At 42.2% G+C, this 19,271-nt stretch overlaps 1 protein-coding gene across 9 annotated transcripts in view; it reads right to left on the bottom strand.

Moving 5' to 3' along the window:
- ncor2 (nuclear receptor corepressor 2) overlaps nucleotides 1-18,476 on the bottom strand; it is a 67,419-nt gene extending 48,943 nt beyond the window's left edge. For 4 of the 9 annotated variants that reach the window (XM_027022072.3, XM_081703039.1, XM_027022069.3 and 1 more), the window contains exon 1: nucleotides 18,283-18,474. The gene's annotated coding sequence lies outside the window, so the exon portion shown is untranslated. Of the gene's footprint in view, nucleotides 1-16,999; nucleotides 17,068-18,282 lie in introns of all 9 variants that reach the window. The other 5 variants (XM_081703042.1, XM_081703041.1, XM_027022073.3 and 2 more) reach the window with 3 other exon arrangements.
- Nucleotides 18,477-19,271: the final 795 nt, after the last annotated feature.

Consider the following 19,271-nt stretch of genomic DNA (forward strand, 5'->3'; position numbering starts at 1 on the left):
AGCCCAAGATGGAAGTACACACAGAAGCAGCAGGCTAAGAGCACAAAAACAGGCATGGTGCCAGACTGAGTCGGACTGAGTAAAAAAGGGAATAGATATTGAGGGGAGGAGGGGATAAACATTCCTTTACTGTGGCTCACTGCTTTGGTTACCATGGCGGAGGGGGGACGGGGGTAGAGAGAGAGAGGTGGATCAAAATCACTCAAAGGGCTTTGGGAGAAAGTAGTGGTTTGGAATGAGAGTAAAGTAGATGTGTGTGTGTGTGCGTCCATCCAGGACAGAGGGAGAGAGAGAATAAACACTGACTGGGCCTGCAGACAGGAGGGGAAACACATGCCCTGGCATGGATACAGACACCCACAGGCAGGCGCTTGGCTGCCTGCCAGGAGAACGGATGAACTCACTCACCCTTCTCCCTCCCTCCCTCCCTCCGTCCGTCCGTCCGTCCGTCCGTCCCTCCCTCCCTTCGTCCGTTCGTCCCTCCCCCTCCTGCTTTCTCTTTCACAGCACTGCTAGTGCACTGGCTCAATTGCCAGCTCCCCTCCCCCTGAGAATAGCTGTCTCTCCCTCTCTCTTCACTCCTTTCTTCACTCTTCTATCTTTTTCCACTCCTCACGGTCTCACAAACACGCCCCCACACAAACAGCTCGTATACTAGGGCTCATGAACTACAGAAAATATGTTGCCATTTAAAAATCATACATATTATAACCTCATCTACTGACAGACCCCGCCATGTCTCTGTCTCTCTCTCACACACACAGATGGTAAGAGAAGGGCTGACTGTCACTGAGTGTGACTCCTACATCAAGTCACCATGTGAAAGCCTTCCACCCTAATCACAGAGCTCATTATGTTCAAAACCACACTGCAGCATTCAGAACACAATAGTGCACACACACTCAAACAGGAGATAAAAGGGTCGAGGTGAGCTGAGTCGAGTGTGTGTATGTCAAGAGATCCATGGGGTGCTCGGGGCTGTTTCAGCACTTTCTAACCATGGCTTTAAATCACCTAGTAGCATCCTTAATCATACTGACACACACACGCGCACGCACATACACACAGCTGGTGGTGGTACATTGTAGTTGAGCTTTTACTGTTGTGGATTTTAGTCAGGTTGTTGTTGCATTTGAATTGGAGTATTTTAGTGTGGGTGTTGTGCGTGTGTGTTCTGGAAGGGCAGTGTTGTCATGCATTTTAATTGTGGGAGGTTGTGATTTTTTCATTGTGTGATGGTGTATTCTATTAGATTACTCAATCTGTGAATTGAGTAATAGTATAAGAAATACTTCTGTTTTAGTAAAGAGCAATAGTAAACATACAAAAGAGAATATAATTTACTTTAATAACATCCAATATAATATTTTTCGAAATGCAAAAACAAATAATCAGATAAAAAAAATTCATAAAAAAAGGTATCCATGATGCTTTTCCATTTTTACATTTTTCAAGTTATGTGCAGAACATCCTTTTGTGAACTAAGCTGATCATTATTTTGACAAAGCTGGCGTACTGATGCTAAGTGATTATTAATGTGTTTGGCAAACATAAAATAGTTTGGTTTGAACACATGAAAAATATAAACCAGGTAAAACCAAGTAATTTGCCATTGGCCACTTTCCCTAACCTTTGCAGTGCACTCAGTGGACCTCAACATTTATGTGAAAGCAAAAAGAGTTTGTGAAAACAGTAATAGTTCATAACATCCCCAGTGTACAAAAAGTGAATCCCTAAAAGTATTTGTTCATTTATTTCATAGCCTCTCTGCAGATTGCTAATGATTCAAGAAAATGCGCAAAAATGCTTCAAAAAAGTCACCTTTGGCTTCTTCACATTATCCTCTTCTATGGTATAATACAAGATCACCTCTTTAACGTTGTTTAATGCTCTCATTTTTGTTTTGTTGTTAGCCTAGTATTTAGCTACGGTATCCGTTTTCAGCTTGATGGATGTTTTGCGAACTATTGTGGGTATAACCTTGATGTACAGAATTTACATTGACAATTTTTAGTAACCGAGTTACTCCAGTTTCTCAAATAATCATTTCAGCCTTAGTGCTGTGTCTTAAGGTGGTGGTGTCCATGTGCGTGTGTCTCTCTACCTCTTCGCTTCTCAGCAGCACTACCCAAAAGCCTGTTACACTCTCCCCACTGATGATGTTTGAAGCAGCTGTCTGTGGAAGGAAGATCAGAGAGCTGTGCTCGCCTTTCACGAGCACAGAGATGCACGGCTTCTAAGCCTCCTCACTCTGCTTCTGAAGCTGCTTATGCAATTAAGACTACCACTTCTGAACCAGCAACACATCCGCAAATTACTGCCTGGGCTCTACAGCAGCCAGTGGGGAAATGACTAACATTTTCTTCTGTTAGTACACACACACACACACACACACACACACACACACACACACACACACACACTCACACACTCTTCAGTGATCTTTCAGTAAGCAAATGATTCATAGCCCAGTGAAGCAGTACTGTCAGACCACTACAACATCCCTTCAGTAGCCTCAGGTCTGCCAAATGGCCCAGTAACATTACACATGAGTGTGTTTCACTTACACACCTTCCTGACAGGCTCTTTGATCACATGACCAATTAGTCAGCTATAACTAGTCATTATCTTACAATGGAACACATTTAACAAGGTAGCCTGCTTACTTCATTTTCAGACATGTATAATAATAATTGTACTAGAAAGACAAGTAATACACCCTTTAACTGGAATTTCAATCAGCTCTGAGTCCAACCTGGGATGGTTCAAACTGATTTACTAGCATGGCTCGGGGGGTGGGGGTGTAAGTATGTGTGCACCTCTACCCTCTGGCCCTCTCCCGTGTCCTCCCCACTGGTCTTCCTGACCTCTAACCTCTGGGGGTGGATCACTTAAGGTCAGAGTTCAGAGCAGTTGCCTAACCCTGCAACTGGCCCTGTACACCAACACACTGCACCCCCCTTACCTCACCATCAGAACCTTGTATACACACACACACACACAGCATGAGAAAGATCCCCTTTGACTAATGTCTATATCCAAACCAGCGGCTGCAGCTCAGCACTGTGATGATTCAATCCACATTTACAGTCCATAAGAGCGCCTCCCCATGAACGGAGCAGCGTGCAGCCAAATCGCTCCCCGGAGAGCACGCTGTGTGTGTAAACTAAATTTAGTGAAGCAATAGGAAAATCCAGTCGGTAAATCTCAATCATTTCGAGGTCTTGTGACACCTAGAATAAACTGCAGAGGCAAAGCAGAAAGCAGTGCAGCTCAATAAACAGTGTGCATCAGTGGGCAAAGGGCTTGATAAGATGCCAAAAAAAGGAACATGGGTAACATCCCCTGCCAAATGGCATCAAAATACAGGAAATACTGACATCGTACAACAAAGCAATGACGAGCACGGCATCCTGTTTGCAGCAGGTTCCACTAGAAGCTGCAGGGCACACGGTAGAGCCACACGGTAGAGCACAGTATGCACCATCTCTCACCTTCCCATCATACAAACCATCATGGGCTTTTACACCCGTCACATTCTCACACTCACACCCTTTAACCAACCACCCCCATGAAAAGTAATATGACGATTAAAGAGAGAGTTGTGGTGATTCATCTGCACGGTGCTGTGCTGAGGGCCTGAGACTCAGAGGGTGGGGCTCCTACCTGCAACCCAACAGCACAAGGGCCTCACAGGGCATCAGCTTCACCTTACCCACATCAACAGGCTCACAACCCCACAGGCTATTAGCAGAAACACCCTCCTGATTACCTAGCACAGGCCATCCCATCAATCTAAACAGGATGCCAAAAACAAATGAACATAAAACAGGATGCAATCAAACAAAGGTGGGGGGGGGGGGTGAGTAGCATCTGTTTTGCATAACTGCAGCATAAGCTCCACTGAGCAGAGGATAAGATACACCAGATTGTATCCTCTCTCTCTGCAGTTAGCAGTGATGTTGTGCCCATCGAATTGGCATCCTGTGTTAAACACAACACACATACTATAGCATACTAACCACAGACAGACATACATGTGACGGGCCCTCTCTACACTGAGGTTAGTGCTTCATCTCACGGCTGTGCAGCCAGACCCCTCTGAAACACAACCTCCCCTTCTGCTGAGCAAATCACCAGAGGAAACCCGCCCAAGCTAGAGAGCAGGACACACATGCCTGAGTCCCAGCACAAGCTACTCAACAGGGACATCTATTAGAATGAGTATAATCAGATGAGAACTCCTTGTGGCATGGATTTCTCCGGGGGGGGAGACGGGGACGACACCTTGTGTAAGTATGAACAGAAGAGATTAAATGGATCAAAGAAAAGGATACGGTGTATTTTCTTCCAAACCTGTTAAACATGATACGATGTGTATGCATAAGCATATGATACATCAGTCCTATTGAAGCGTAAATGTAATGAAAGCACTAGGTTTACCCGCAGTATCAAATAGAGCCACAGAAATGCTGATTTCTGCCATGAGCTCTGCGTTTTCAAACAGGTTTAAAGAGCTTTAGCGTATCACTATAGTAAAGACAGCCAGCAGAAGCCTTAACCCAAACTCGGTAAGCTCAAAATGACTCAGAGGCTTGTCTCATCTCCACTACAGTGAGAAGACGCCACAGACAAAAACAAATCTCACACAGTCCCACACTCACAGCACTGTAGCAAATGGACAGCTAGGGAAAAGCCCTTTTGCCAAATAAAAACAAAATAGAATAAATGACCTCAGAGACGCAAAACACAGCTGCACAAACAGAACTATGTATCAAGTGTTCTGGACTTTTCCTAGTATCCCTCAGGGACACCTGTTTAACATGCAGGACGTCCGATACATACCGGATTCATTTCCTTTAACAAACATGACACCTCCCCTTCCCACGTATGATTTGGTGGGGAATTCCACGGGCTCTATTCCCAGGGCACACAGGCAGCACTGTCGCCCCCCACTGGCTGGTGGTACTCTTGCCCTTTGCCTGCTGTGCTTCTTCAGACAGCCATTTTTCAGCGGTGGCCAAGCAGCAAATGAGATTCCAGCAGCAGCAACCTCTGACCTTCCTCAGAGTAGCTTGGAATTTCCTCCCAAACTAAGGAAAGGGTTTCTACAAGCTGTTCACACACACACACACACACACACACACACGGTCTTGTATTCACATTTTCTCCCACATTCACAGATACATGGGCTACAAAACACACACACAGACACACACACACACACACCTGATATCTGCTTGAAAATCAAAGTGCCAATGTACCATTACTGCTCACATTTCTATTAACATTATTAGCAGCATGCTATATAAGCACTACATACATGCCAGCCTTACATACTCAAGTTCACAGCTCATCAGCTGACAAGCAGATCTGAGCAGGCCTAAGCACCAGGCTGAATGTTTATACTGTAAATGGAGCTTAAGGTTGGCAGTGCACGACATAGCAGTCCAACATAATTCAAATGCAGGTGTCATTATTAAGTCCACAGTGCACAGCACCCATTAAGGCTGTGTTCTCTGTCTGAAGCTCCATTGTGCACATAGAGGACTGGGAGAACTACAACGAAGGCTACCAGGAGCCAATTACTACAGTCACCCCAGAGGTATTATCACATATTAGACAGTTACACCCAGACAGAGCAGGAGCAAGGGGACACCACACAGAGAACAGAGAAGATGGAAAAAGAGAGAGACAGAGGCAGTGAGAGCAGTCTGACCATAATTTCAAGCTTAACATTTCTCTCTCAGAATTGTTTGTACAGGTGCACAAAGCATCATGCCTTTGCGGTGACATCATCCACACACCAAGTGCACAGCTATGGCACTTATTAGCAACCCTCGGCCTGCTCTGACCAGTGAGGGAGAGAGAGAGAGAATGAATCACACTGATCCTATTCCAAACCAAATCCAGCTCTGGGCTATTCCAACAGGAAACATGCTAAAATGAAAGGTGCTCAGACTGTAGCAAGGAAAAGTGTTTTAATTTATGGCCAGCAAAATCAATCACAGATCTTACATAAAGCTAAGGTAACCAGTCTCTCATACCATCTCTGCTTTCCTAGAGACATCCTCTATATAGCACTAGCTGTCGACTGCTGGTGCTGATATCCAAGACGCACACACTGACAAAAGCACAACTCCTCTTCCAGTAACTCCCTGGCACACACCCACATGACTCAATGCTCCATCCCGCAGCCTGGAGAACGCGCGCACACACACAGATCTGTACCAAGCTCCAAGCGGCTGCCAGAAGAATCAACGCAGAGCATCTGAATAGACTTCCATGTAAGCAGTTTTGGTGACAAACAAGGATTAAATAATTTCATCTTGATCTATTCTGATCTGCAACACCAATCCAAATTGGTTCGATAACAGCAGCTAGAGAGACAGACAGATAGATGCTGGATCGGATGATGGAAGGAACTTTTTAAGGAAACTGATCCAATAGTCACATATCCAGCCTGACAATAGTGCTTCAGTGCTTTAGAGCTGCACGGCAAAGCTCATCTGATAACAGCCAGGTTAGTTTGAGCAGGTCACGTGACACAGTATGAGCACAGTTTACACACAACTGTAGAGTTTAACTAGAGTTTTCTTCACATGAACAATGAAAACTCCAAATGCAAATATCTATACGCCAGCACCCATGTGATGGTGTGTATTGGCATCACGTAGTTTTGATAACCTAGTGTGAGGGAAGAGGATATTTGCCTTCTAGTGAGAGCATTTAAACAGTCAAAACTGTTAGCATTGTCCACTAGCACAGCTCCATTACCAACATTTATTAGTCCATTCTTTAAATAAAAAAAGAGACACCATTTCCAGTTTGGCTGTGAAGTAAATGACATTCAGGGTCAGGAAATGCGAAACAGCAGCAAAAACCTGACGGAGTCAGAAAGGAGAAAGATTAACTGAACGAGAACAGAACAGAGATTTGTACAGGTAGCCCCTCTCTGTCTGCTCAGTTCATGGCGTGTGTGTGTGTGTGTAGCGGGTAGAACAGCAAGTTATTGCTGAAATTCACAAGATGAAGAATTAGGAGAATATTAAAGTTGATGTGGAATTACAGATGCATTCAGTAATGGGAAAAAATATAGATGAAGTGGTGCAAAGTTCGGAAGTCAGTAAGGCTGTACTGATGAGCGTGAGAGAACCAGCGTGTAGGACTCAAGCAGGTGATGACTAAGTCAATACATAATCTCATTATGAGACATACTGTATGGCAGTGGAAGGAAAAAATTAGATGCTTTAACCTTTTAGACAAACGTTTTTCTGTTTATGATTTTATTTATATTTATCTGCCATATACATGCAAAAATTGGCTCAGTATCGGCAACATTCCAGTTCAAGATATCGTATCAGATCTGTAAAAATTGGTATTGTGCCATCTCTGACACTGAGGGACAGAGGAGAACCACCTGGGCCAAATGGGATATGCTGAGAAGTAGAGATGAATGGATGAACATTATTATCATTAAGCATACAGGGCTCTTAGAGAAGCTGAGTAACAACGTATTTCAAGCCAAACAGAGCTCAGGGGATAAAGCTGAAGCCAAGGGGCAGATTTTAATGTGAGGTTGTGCAGCCCAGCAGACCCATATTAAAAGAACAATGGGACAGTGGAGAGTTAGGAAGTGAAACATTTTTCCTACACAGAGAATTCCACCATTTCCCACCGCCCCCTTCACCAAACCTCCCCCACGCTCAGTTATGCAGCTGCTACACCCACCCGCCTTTCACCTCTCAATCCTTCAAAATCAATCCTGCATTCTAAAGTAACCAGAATGTTTTCTAAGAGTTTGTAGCCTACCATTTCTGTAGGACATCCTCTGCTCAGCACTGTGGTGACAGATCCTGCCCTTGAATGAGGACTGTGGTCATTCTGAACAGGGGCTTTTCAGCTCTAGCTGTGCTTGGAGACACCAACTCTATGGTACAACACCGATCCAAGAAATTTCAAGACCCCTTTACTTACCTGCTATTTCCACAGTGGCCACGAAACGTTAAAGAAAACAAGTCCAAGAATGCTCAGCATCTACAACAGGCACCTACCAATGAACTTGAACAAATTTTACTAAAACTCAAAAAAATACGAGGCTGAAAAACAGGACATGTGAGCAAAATCTACCCAACAACAGAGGTGTGACTGGTGAGAAAAGCCACACAGCAGTACTTCACCTACCGAGACTGTGTCTAGATCGATGTATTGCAGTTCCAGATCAAAGCCCTGGGGTTGAGCCTATCTGACTGACACCCCAAGAGATCTTACAAATGCAACGCTGTGGGTGAAATCAGAAGCTTCACTCATTCTGGTGTTGCAGAGAAAAAACTACAATGATTAAAACGAACTCAGCCATGTCAAACCTCCTCGTCTAGCAGTTCCTTACTTCAACAAAGACAGCCGGTGAAGGAGAATGGAATGGGGTGGGGGGGAAGGGTTCAGTAGTCAATGCATGAAAATGGCCTTCAGCTTCAAAAGAACGCTAAAACGGGCCAGCCAAGCCTAGCAAGAACAAATGAATAGAAACAAATCCCCCCCACCCCAAAACTGTGCATGTGTTTTAGATATTTGGTAAACTCCATCTTGCCCGAGGTGCAGTTCCTGCCCCCTTGGCTCAGGGGAACAGGGACAATGGAAGCCAGCGAGGTGGTATATGCGCACACACGCAAATCACCAAAAGCATGCATGTACGTATCTAAGAACACATGCAACCATACCCACCCAACACACACCCTGTACATAGTCCACAAACACACAAACATTGAGGCACACAGCCTAGTGTGAACCACACTGGCAGTAAGAACACACACACGCGCGCACATACACGCAAATGTCCATGGGTGGCAGAAGGGAGTGATGGTGCCAGACTTGGTCAAGTTGAGACATGTTTAAATATAGCAAAAGCAAAAAGTGTAAGTGACTTGAAACCACAATTAGGCATCCTTTACACTGCATAGACAAGCAGTAAATTAGGGGGTTGTGTTTATAATATGATTATAATATGATTTCTACATTTTAACATCAATGAAATGGTTATTAACCAAGAGGAACGGATTTCAGTCTGAAGTCAGAGCCATTTTAAAGTTCTGGAAGACTCTTGATATTCTGCTGAAACATCTTGAGTGAATGCCTCATCTTTAAATCTGTGATTATGGCAAAGTCTTGCTTCCCTGGAAACTAAAAAAAAAAAATGTTAACATTTTTCCAAACATTGCTTTGGTTTCCCTCATGTTTTGTAAAGCACATTTGGAATGCATGTTTTTAAAGCATTTTATAAAGCATGATGTAAAACCAACAATTATGGAAAAATATGTTCTGATACTGCTGGACTGTTATTTAAGGACAATCAGTGCAGAAAACAGAAATTTGCATTTAAATCAGACTTTGGCCCCTCTGACCATGTGGCTTTGAAAGTAATAATATCTCCAACAGTTGCATAGTATCACTGGAGATGGCACAGAGCACACGGTTTCATTACTGCATCTCATATGTATCTGCAGTCCAGGATTATTTACAGCGTTGGCTGACAGCAGAGGCCACGGACACAGCGTGATGCCCCAGGGGCATTAAGCGGCACTTTAATAAGTCATCAACATGAGTGTGAAGAGCTGGACTGAGGAGCCCGTCTAATTAAACACTGCTATTGCCAGTTCTCTCTCTCACACTCTCTCTCTCTCACACACACACACACACACACACACACACACACTTCTGTTTACTGTGAGCACCAGGTCTCGTAGAGGCTTTAGCTCCTCTGTTTCTTTGCGTCTCTGTTCCACTGGATGTGAACAGATGCAGTCAAAGCACTGGAGTGCTGAAGTAATTCTGTTCTCACTAGTGTGATTACAACACATGACTGGGCCTCAAGATCAGCTCAGAGGACACAGAGTTCACTAGAGACAGTAGGTTAGAAGCTTGCTGTGAGCACTGGCTCACCAAACCAGTTGGCCACAGTTTATAAAACACCGCCTGCTTGAGAGTGAGCCTGGGGGACTGCACACTAGGACAGCCATGGCCAATCCTCCAACATCATCACTACCTCTCACAAAGACAGCAATAACAGACAGGAAAAAAGGCACAGATAGTCTCAGATTAACATAAGCTCTGAATATCAACACAGAAAGAAAGATTCCTTGTTAAATGATAATTCGACACACCCACCCACGGGACCAAAGTATTCATGTTGCACAGAAAACAGAAACCTCACATAAGACAGAAGACGGACATGCATGCAAATACATGCATGCATACACACAGAGACACTGCTCCTCGGTAACTCTCTCCCAATAACTCAATAACTCACTCACTTAATTCACTCTAGCAATAACACAATAACTCACTCCAACCCATCAACAAACTGCTGGACCAAAAAAAAAAAACAACAAAAAAAACCCATACCTTTTTAGTGGGAAATATCAGGCTGAAATGCCAGTTAGCCTCCATTTATGAAGCAGTTTGATAAAGTACATGTTTACGCCTGAGTGCATCAGTGTATAGGACTGTGTTTAACATGGTTATTTCAAGATTGTCTGTATCACAAAAGTTTCACACAAAGTCAAGCTCTACCCTCATCCATTAAAAAAATAGCACTTATCTGTTTCTACATACACATTTTAAATTGTACATTTCAAATACAGTGCAAAAATATTTCTAAGGACGCAGCTATCTGCCAGGATCTGTGTACGGCTCCGCTTTGCGAAAGAAAATGAAGAGGTGTAAGGCTGATCTGTTACAAAAGGAGGTTGCACTACCAACATGGCAGAACATCTAAGGCACCAGCATGACACTGAGTTTCAGCAGAGGTGTTCAACATAATGCAGTCTCCAAAGCCAGCTCAACAAACTAGCACATTGAGTACAGTCAGTCTGCGATGCACCTGTTAGCAATGAAGGGAAAGAGAACCTAGGTGAAAACAAATGGAGTGTGTCAGTGTCGATGGCATTTGGAGTAAGAGCTACATCCTCTCATCTTCAGAAATATTTTCACGAACTAGCTGATTCCTGCTTGGTGCAAGGTAGAAAAGTCAAAAATATCTGAGCTCAGGACAGTTAGCAAAGCAGCCTTGACTATCGGCACCTGGACAAGCAAGCTCATAACGTGACGGTGAGGGCACACAGTGTCAGTGAGGGTAGAGGTGAGAGGGAAAGAACCAACAAAACAAGCAGTGTACACAGCACAAACCAGTGGGGGCTGAAGACAGTGACATTTGCTACGAATAATAAATAACACTTATTCCAAACGCTTGTCATTTTGTGGATTGCCACTGTTGAGAACTCATGAAGCTAGACTAACTTTGCACATACACACACCTTAAAGCACAAAGTGTCTTTTCTGTAGCGGACCGCTAAGATCCAAGATGTCGTCGGGTGAACGAGTCTCTGGTAAAGATCAAAGTCCTAAGTAGGAATCACACACTCTTTACCAGCAATTTTACTATCAAAATGAAAACAATTTTGATAAATCTCATATTGCTGATACTCTTTCATACAAAAATCGATATCAATTTCTCTATGGCTTAATTTAAAGGTTATAAACACCCATGCAAGTTGTGTGTGTCATAGTTTTCCCTCATGATATGAGAACCCATTAGATTTCCCTATACTTGACTGATCGAACAATATTCCACAATTTCAGCAGCCCCCTTGGACCAGAGTCTGAGAAAGTCAATGGAGGGGGACAGGTAAATAAGAATACTTTGCATGGTGGATTGCTGTTGCTATAGTGGCCAAATTGAATTAATTAAAAGATGAAACAGTTCCATTACCTTTTGTTGTGATTGCGAGAGAAGTAAATACATTTTTGCTGTCTCTGAAAATGTATTCTCTCAAACAGATTTTATTCATTGATGAAGATTTCAGAAAGGCAGAGGAATACCTCCATGCAGTGAGTTTTTACACATCTACCCTCTGTGTTTTAGATGGAGTGTGGCTGGACAAAGAACTGAACAGCTACCAGCCAGAACAGCACACCTGTAGCTTTAATTAGCAAGAGTCTATTTAAAAATCTAATTTTGCAATCAGATTTTATTTGTTAATAAACATTACATTCAGAAAATGAAAGGAGTTATTTTTGTGGGGGTTTTATGCCAAGGTATTGTTTTGGTATCGAGAAATGTGATACTACACATGGTATTGGTATCGAAGTCAAAATTCTGGTATCATAAGCCTACTCTACAGTACAGTGATAGAAACTGATATGGCTATTTATACACAGACCAAAATTTAAGTCTCTTCAGAAAGTACATCCTTTGAGATATGTACACCTAGATTTATGTGTTTACAGCATCCACACACTCACCATTTGCTATAAGAACAATAATAATAATGAGCTTTTTTTAGTCTTTAGTTTTTCAATATTGAGCCTTTTTTAGTTTTGTTGATGTTCAGTTCTAAATTGCGAACCGCATAGTGGTTTACCATGGCTGGAGATACTATGTAGCTCCACTCACACACGCATGCACAGACCTGAAATAAACATGCTCAGCCAGCAGCAAAGGGCAGCTTGTGCCAAGCACCAGTCACAACTGACAAATGTCCCATCAGCCTTGCAGTTCAGATGACCCTTAAATGGACATAGAGGCCACAAAATAAACCACCTCAATGCACATACAGGCATGCACCCCTGAATATTACAACAAGCAAGCATGACCAGCTCTGCACCATTAGTCAAATACCCTAAATGGAATTCGCAATGCAACCCCCCCCCCCCCCCCAAGGCCTTAACAGGAATTAAAGACGTGGCGTAGTGCAAAGTCACACAGACCCAACAGAACAGACTCACCTGCACTGCCCAGCAAGGACAGAGGAGCCCCAGCAGAGAGAGCTTCTAAACACAGTGTACCAAACCTCACTCACAACCACCATGGCTTGGCAGGTATGGAGCAAGGATATCAGTCTAGGGCCTGATATCAGATTTATTTCCACACACTCCAAGGAGAACTACGGAAACAAGTACTTTATCAAAGCTATTGAAGCTGGATGACCTTTATAGATTGTATGGTAAAGGTCATTTAGACACCTAATCTCTCCCAGGGGGAGGTGGGGGTCATGACATCATAACTGACACAATGCAGCCTTCGAGGTTTATGTGGCTTCACAATAGTCATCACACAGCACTGGCTGACGCACCATGTTTAAACATCAAGCAGCCCACACTATGAAATCATACCCATGAGATAACTTGCTACCGAAATGCTAATGCAGGAAAATGCTGAGATGAGTTCACTCCATGGCTTGCTCCTTAAAGCACAGGCTCAGAGGTGAGGGTAATGCTCATGTCAGAATTTTAATAGGGCTGTTGTCCAAGCCAGCCAACCCATAAAAAACAGCCCATGAAAGTGAAAGAGGAACTGCTCAAATGTAGGTCACAGGTCTGCCACTCTTTCAACACAATAACATACTACTTTTGTTAGCCATTGTACTCCACTCCCACACTTGCCTCAAAAACACAATCCACCCAACTTCATCTAAAGAGGGGTGGAGCTCTGGCACCAAGGCTGCAATGCATTACAACATCTAAATCCAATGAAATACACTGCAAAGGTCTGCCTTGTCAACAACAGACCATGAAAAACAATTCATTAAATGAGAATTGCTCTGTGTCTGGTGTAAACCATGATTTAACCACATGCAGCATCCACATGTGCCTATAAATCTCAGATTTACTGTTGGCCAAAATGTACTGGACTAATGTAGCCAATCAAAAAAACAGGCCATCAAATCTCCATCCCTCAGCGATTCATCAGATGAGAAAGGAATTAAAACTATGCTTAGGAACAGAGTAGCTATGGTGCTAGTATGGAAGATAAACTCCCTTTAAGCGATATGCAACATTCAGTATCTTTGTGGAATGCATTTGCTGAGCACAGCAGGCATTCCAGATGCAGTGATGCACAAGCGTCCTGCAGCCCCTGCTTAAAGGGCAGAGCAGAGATGAAACCATATACACGATTATAATGATAACAGTTATCAGTATACAGTATAAAATATAAAAGAGTAGTGTTGTTCTGCTGGACCAAATTTACAACCAAGGAGTGTGGGATTTTACATGAACAAAATATGTTGGTTGAGAGCAGGGCTAAGCAATATGTAAAAATCATCAGTGTCACATTTTTCCATGTTGATCAGTATTGACTTTAATCTCAATAAATATTCAGATAATGCTGCCAGCTTGAAGAGTATCTTGATAATGACAGAAACCAAGGGACACCATAGGGTTCATTAGTTAAACTTTTGAATATAGTTTATTTGCAAAAATAGAGAAATGCAATGGTCAAAGACAACACAATTTACTGCCGTTTTGGTACAATCCCACTAGCACTAAACATGGATGTACTAACATGAGCCACATTTTTACACTGTGGTTGTGGTCAACGGGACAGTACCTTTTCAGGCGATAGAAAAGATTTATTGTGGTCCCCGTCTTGCACAACAACATATTTTGCATATTTGTCTTAATCTGTGCGTCATAGCTTTTCTGAACACTTCGATATAACTGATGCCGTGGTAACTTTGTCATCAAGTGTTTTCTCAGCTTTAGAAGATATCGTGAATTCACTTTCAAGCCAGTTCTGCTGGTTCTGATTTTTTCCTGATATTTCAGATTTTTCTTCAGTGCTGGGAGCTCAAACAATGCTTTACAGCAGAAAATAGGTGTGTACTTTCAAATGGAAGCCAAAACTGACTGGCTGTTATATCTACCTACACTGAGTAAAAACACCAAAAGCTATAAATAATTATCAACATTTCGCTCCCGTTTCAAGATCGTTTTTGCTCTGCACGAGTTGGTTGACTAAACTTTGTAATCTATTAAGTGCAATAGACTAATGGAGTTTGGAGACACACAACAGAGAGAAAAGACAGATGGGGTCAAAGCAGTTAATAATAATAATAATAATTAATAATAATAATAATAATAATATTATTAACAGAAATAGGCTTATTGTTGCTAAATACCCACATCAAAAGAAGGAGACAAGCTAGCCTACACCTGTCCTTTGAAATGAATTAATGTACAAGTCTACTATCTATATTCTTTTATAGATGACATTACTTTCTGAGGCTACTAAACCACTCTGAAATGAAGTGCAAATACAATTTTTTAAATGTAAAAGTTAAAGTTAAGCCACCTGGTCCAACATTTCCATGTGAGTTGCTTAAATGAGACTGTAAGGAAGATGTGAATTTCTGAGCGTGGATGGTAAGGATGTGTTGTTCATCACAAATCAAGCGCAATGGGAATAATAAACGCTGCTTGTGCACGTTGTTTTCTTTGTATAATAGGCTATACAAGTCTTTGAAAATTACCTACAAATTAGCCTCTTAAACAAACAGCATAATAATGCTGAAGGTGGCAAATTAAATAGCAGTGTTTTCCAATTTTCAGTCTCCCTTGGCAGCAAAGTTGGCTAATTGACTCAAGACATTCAACTTATTTGAAAGAGTTCAACTATTTACTGAATTTCAGACAAATGCAAATAATGTCACATCGTATTTACACAGGAAAATCCCTACAGAAGAAAGAAGGAAATTGGTCTAAACAGCTTTCCATTCCAAGAATATAAAAAATAAATAAATAAAAATACATGCACAGAATTCATTCTTAAAATGTGCATTCAGCTCAGAGGCAGAAAAAAGTGCCAACTACACTAAACCACTGACAACGTTTTCTTTACACTAGTGTTTCTACAAGGGTAGGTAGCATTGAAAGCTTTAGTTTACATTACTGACAAGCTATTAGCAAGGTGGACAGAGAAACCATGAGGTATTCCTCCATTTCCAAGTCTTATAGCCACACTTCAGACTTGGTCCTCTTAGAAGACTGAAAAATCTCCAATGGCTTTACTGCCTTCTGCCATATTTTCACTCACAGAAAACAAACCCAAGTTGGTTGATGCTGGACAGTATATCAGCATGTTTTTTTTTAATGAGTTGATTACAATTTTAAAAGATAACCAAAACCTTAAGCTACCAATAACTGCTGGGATTTTTCTTTTTTGTAAAACATGTAATCATTTCATCCCTAGGACAGATGCTTACGCACCTTCCCTTTCTGCCCCAAACACACACACAAAAAAAAATGCAAAATAAGCTATATGGACAGTGCAATCAATGCTCAGAACCACCACCAACCCTCCAGAGTCTGAGCCACTTATTAAAAATAAAAACAAGGGACTGCCAAGTCAAAACCACAGAATGCTTTTCATCTTGTCTCTGAATTGAAGTTGAATCTCTGCCAAATTCATCTAAGGCAAAGCAATTGTTCAACTTAAACTAAACAGGAGTACTGCTGTGATGTTCACAGCTGCAGAAACTGGTGTACACCTAGTGCTGGCACAAGCCCAAAGTATTTTAAAACATTCAGTGATGAATGCCAGAGTGTAGTCTAAACATTTTACAAGGCCAGGCACAAAACACCACCTTGTGTGCCATTTATTGCTTATCTTCAGTCTTTATGGAAGGAGAGAAAGAATAACGCTTAGCCTTATGCTTAATACACATCGCAGAGGGGTGGATTTGAAGCGGACACGCCACACCAACACAAATCCGCTGTTTTCACGACTTTTGGCTGCAGCAAGGAACCCCGAGCGAAACCAGTTGTGTTTCGAGTATAGGCATCACATCCGTCCAGTCTCTGCACAGGACACTAAGCTTCCTTCACTTCATCAAGGACAGTGGGAAAGAATTCAACGCAGCAGGGCGAAGCCTCCACGGGGCCTCACCTACGATTACACTAACCGACTGGGTTACATCTGTTCCATATTTTAAATTCCTGCACTTTTCTTGTGCAAATTAACCGCCGTTTAGAGCATCCGCCTTCGGTGTATTTATCCCTGAATGTAGCGAATAAGATATATCATTATGACCCGGTATGTGAATGTGTTATGCTTCCCTGTATCAGGTGAAGTCACTAAATCAGGACGACACTGACAATGGCTACCAGCATACCAACACAAAGCCGAGACATTCAATAACACAAAAAGTCAATACAAACTCACTCTTGCGTGGCCAGTGTCCAAAACGACTTTTACGTTCCTGGCGCGCTGAGAAGAGGAGCTGGGAACTGCTACGCACGAAAAAAAATAAAACAAGCACGCGACCTTAGGCAGTGGATGAGAAACAACATGGGGATGTACTGGCTCGTGAAGCATTACCCTCCAGCTCACGTTTCATTACGTAACTACTTGAGCAAACCAGCCACAATGGCGATATGTATTTGATTTCTCAAAACACCCGTACTAAAGGGAATTAAGTAGCTAGGTTAACCTAGCTAAATAGTTCAGTATTTTTACCCCATAACGTTTCATAAAAATCACAAACCTTATTAGACAAGTTACGTCCGTCATGAGGACATGCACATTCACGGTAAAACACTGCCATCAGTGTAACTAACCTGACAGCAGTTTAAAACAAATCTGGACATATTACGCCGTTATGTATACTGGATGGCAACAATAACTAACCAGCTAGCTTTTGCTAACCTACATACCTGATTCGATGTAGCTAGAGATAGTTGGCCATGTTGACCTTAGCTAGCTTTCTAGCGAAATAATTCGTCACACATTCAATCATAAGCATAACAAAATACAGAACAGTTTTATTAACATTTAACTTAAATCATCAAGCCTTTTTCTCATAACTGGTCAACGAACTCAATACACGTGTTCGGGGAGATCATTCATAATCTTAAAATAACGGTAGCTAATGTTCATACGAGAGACTTTACTATTTGTTTTTCCCCCTCTGGCACAACCAGGCAGTATAAAAATTAACTGAAAAAAACAGGCTATATACAGCTAACTGGCTAGCTAAATGGCTAAGTTAGCGAATGTTGACACTTACGAATAAAACCATCGCGCGAAATGAACGGTGGACGGACTGAACAAGCGGATAAACCGATAACCGCATTAAAGACACACGCCACTTAACAAAAACACGCTGACTTGTGCCGTATCGATTCCCTATTGTCATCTCCTCAGCTAACGTCGCTAACTAGCCAGCTACACATGTATTTTAGCTTAGCTAACGCTAGCGGTAATCTTGAAGGCAACTGGCTAAAATAGCTTCTTATCTTAGCTTACCTAGCTAACGTTTGCTGACCACAACGAGCTCCGGTTTCCGCATTTTGAATCTCAATTGCGAAACAGTTCGTGTGTGTGAAACCCAAGAAGGGACAGCACGAGTCATCCCGCAAATTCAAGCTAACACCCGTTAGCCACACCGAACCCTCGCTGAGGCAAACGGCTTAGCGGACAAATTAACGTCCGCGGTAACGTCTTACCTTTTTAACGTTTAAGGCCTGGTGCTACCGGACTTTCTGTAGTTTTTTTGTTTGTTTGTTTGTTTGCTTTTTTAACGAAGTAAAACAAAAATAAACGTCCACTATTAATCCACACAGAGAACTGTCTCCGTCCTCATCGGTTTCGTCGCGTCTGTTCAGCGAACAACCGAACCGCCTAGCTCTCGAGAGCGCTCTCGAGAGACGTCCTGCGTTCTCGCGCGCGCTCTCTCTCCCGTGCTTTTTATTTTTTACCCACGTTCTCGCCCACTCGTCTCCAGCCAGATGTAGTTGGAGACGGGAGATTGGGTTTTGTTTAGTTTTTTTTAACACATTTTCCATCTTTTCAAAGTCTGCAGCAATTACACAGAACGTCAGGGGGAAAAACAAATATAGGTGTGAGATATATATAGATATAGATATAGATATATAGATATAGATAGATAGATAGATAGATAGATAGATAGATAGATAGATAGATAGATAGATAGATAGATAGATAGATAGATAGATAGATAGATAGATATTTCTTACGACGATGTTGTTCACTAATTTGCAAGCGCCCGTTGAAAGTCAAATGTATTACTCGCGTCGCTTAAAGGGCCAGCGTTAGTTCAAAGTTGTAGGGACTATCACTACAAATCACACCGCGACAAGTATCCTTTTTTATAAACTAATCTAGGTGTCGACGGCAAATTTTAGTGATTTGCTGAAAACGTACTATGAATGTAACTGAATGTTATGTAAATTAATTTTACTGAGACTATTTGCTGTTTATACTGGAGTTTTTAGCCAATTGATATTAAGTTAACCATTGTATAGGTTTCCTCCTTTTTCGGTTTTACTGGCAAGCTCACTGTGGAATGGTAAATATAAAGACATGGCATGAGTACTTTAAATCTTTCTTGTTCTGATGTAGCACTCATAAACATGATCTCTACTTCAACACACACACACACACACACACACACACACACACACACACACACACA

This window comes from Electrophorus electricus, chromosome 20 (assembly GCF_041902795.1).
Source record: "Electrophorus electricus isolate QZ-2024a chromosome 20, ASM4190279v1, whole genome shotgun sequence".
NCBI classification, from domain to species: domain Eukaryota; kingdom Metazoa; phylum Chordata; class Actinopteri; order Gymnotiformes; family Gymnotidae; genus Electrophorus; species Electrophorus electricus.